At 38.3% G+C, this 2287-nt stretch overlaps 1 protein-coding gene across 1 annotated transcript in view; it reads right to left on the minus strand.

Moving 5' to 3' along the window:
• The window catches only part of ULK2 (unc-51 like autophagy activating kinase 2), a 39450-nt gene that overhangs the window by 9527 nt on the left and 27636 nt on the right, over positions 1 to 2287 (minus strand). The gene's annotated exons all lie outside the window — the stretch shown is intronic.

The following is a 2287-nucleotide window of genomic DNA, read 5'->3' on the forward strand; positions in this document are numbered from 1 at the left end:
CCAATACTGAAATTTCAAGTGCAGCCACCAAGACTCTAGGTTGAATAGAGGTTCTCAAGTACTGGAACTATATTCTCGCAAGCAAGTGCATGAATGCAACACTGCATGTTTATGACTTGTTTTGTACGTAATGACTTCATTTGCAGACACAAAAGGCAGCTCATCTCATGGTTCCTGCAAGGAAACTAGGTACTAAAAAGAACCAAATTATTCCGATGAAACAGTCTGGGATCATAACTTTGGGCAGTCATTTACTTTTTAGTCTGTCAGACTGAATCATTTTCAAAAGCTTACTACATACAAAGGAAGTCCACACTTAAGTACAAGTGCAAAGTTTCTCCTAAAGCAAATGGAAATGGAAGAGCTGTAAGCAGTCATTTAAACAGAGGGCTTTGGGGAATTATCTCAATATGAACATCTCACCTACTCAAAGGTGCCCTTCCTTTTTCAAAATAAGGAACCTGAAATTTGACGAAATGGTCTCTTCCTTGTGATATTTTTATGTCTCATGATGAGGAACTGTGCAAAGTTACAAACAGTACGTAAGACTTCAGCTTTAAGGCCATAGCTTCCCTGATAAAATGCCTATCTTTGTAACCTCAAAGAGCTGACACTGAAGTGACAATTTCACTCACCTTTTAAAAAAAAAAAAAAGGGGGGGCAAAACTGAAAATGAACCATACTAACTAGATAAGATTTTTAAGAACTGGCCAAGACAATCTTCTGAAATAGGCTCCGTTTCACAAACGTATGCTCAAAAAACCATCACAAACTTCTTGCAGTTTGCTCAGTAAAGTGCCAAGCTGTTAAGACACATCTTTCAACCTTCTTAAGCCTATGCTTTTGCTAGTTAGATTTTGAATATGAGCTACTTCATCTTGATTTCATTCCACTCCATTAAACAGCATGTTTTAGAATAGCCTTTCTGCTCCAGCAGAGGAATCAAATCTATTTGTCCTTAACTTCCCAGCCAAGAATTTGCTTGTTTGAAATCCCTCTGCTCATCTGTCTCAGAGCATTGAAAGTCCTCACCTGTTGTTTCAGAAACCAGTCTTAAATCTCACTGGTTACTGTTCTAGTGTCATTGCCACCACAGGGAACGCTTCTGAATTAGAAGTTTGTCCTCTGCTGCCACTGGCAACAAGAGCAGCTCAATTAGTTCAGAAGCTACATTACGACAGACATCTTCCGTCCTTAGAAAATCTCAGTACAGGTGACCTCACTTCACCCAGAAGCAAAAGACAGCTTCCCATACCCATTTAAACACTGAGAAACAGACTTGCTGCAATTTGTGGTATTTTACAAATAGAAATACCACTGTAGTCATTTGAAATTAAGAAATAAAGTCAAGCAGGAAAAGAATGCAGGAAACAGATGAAGAAATGAAACATTAAGTACCCTTACAGCCATAAAAACAGTGCTGTGGTATGTTACAAGTCAGTTTAACACTGGCAAAAGGCACTAAACCAACAGCCCTACAAAATTCTATCCAAAGAAAAGATGCAACAAGAAAAGCATACACACTGCTTTGTATTTTCTTCACACACACTTTTTTTTTTTAAGATAAGAGACTATTTCAAATCTGAGGATTCACTCATTCCTTGTCTTTTGTTGAGACTGACAATGGCATAGCAATTACGAAGGCAATTTTTGATACACATCATAGAACTTATTTCATATGGATGAAACCATTCCCAGATATTTGAAATATGGCTACTCCAAGAAATGAAGGCTCTATCATCTCCAGATGATTTTGGAAAGTGTTTAAATAGGGGAAAAACCCACAATGCAGTTTCAACACCACCTCTTCAGTGTTTTAGATAAAGAAGAAATTGCACCCAAAATGGGCATAGAGCAAAAGAACCTGTTGCTGAATTGTGTATTCTTATGCCCGATCCTTCTGGCATTACAGTGCGATTCCATCTTTAACAGCCTCAGAACATCTTCAAGTCCTATTTCTCCCTCATCTTTTTTTTTTTTCCTGCTGGCATGCCATAATAATTTATGACTCGTAAAGCTTATTGAATGCTTAGCAACACTAACATCAGATCCCAGTCAATTTCCCAAGGGAATGATGAAAACGTGCTACACGCTGTACACTGGCAGTTCTTCCTCCCTTTTCTGAGGACTGACATGACAGAGCTGGTCTATCAAAACCAGATTCTGAGAAGCATGTTACTACCATTCATTATAATCCATCCACTTCCATCCCTGTTTAAAGACAGGCATTATCAGAGCTGCTTTTTCATCTTAAGAAAAAGAAACTTCAGTCGCCCTCTTACTGTGT

This window comes from Pygoscelis adeliae, unplaced genomic scaffold (genome assembly GCF_000699105.1).
Source record: "Pygoscelis adeliae isolate BGI_AS28 unplaced genomic scaffold, ASM69910v1 Scaffold347, whole genome shotgun sequence".
Classification (NCBI taxonomy): Eukaryota; Metazoa; Chordata; class Aves; order Sphenisciformes; family Spheniscidae; genus Pygoscelis; species Pygoscelis adeliae.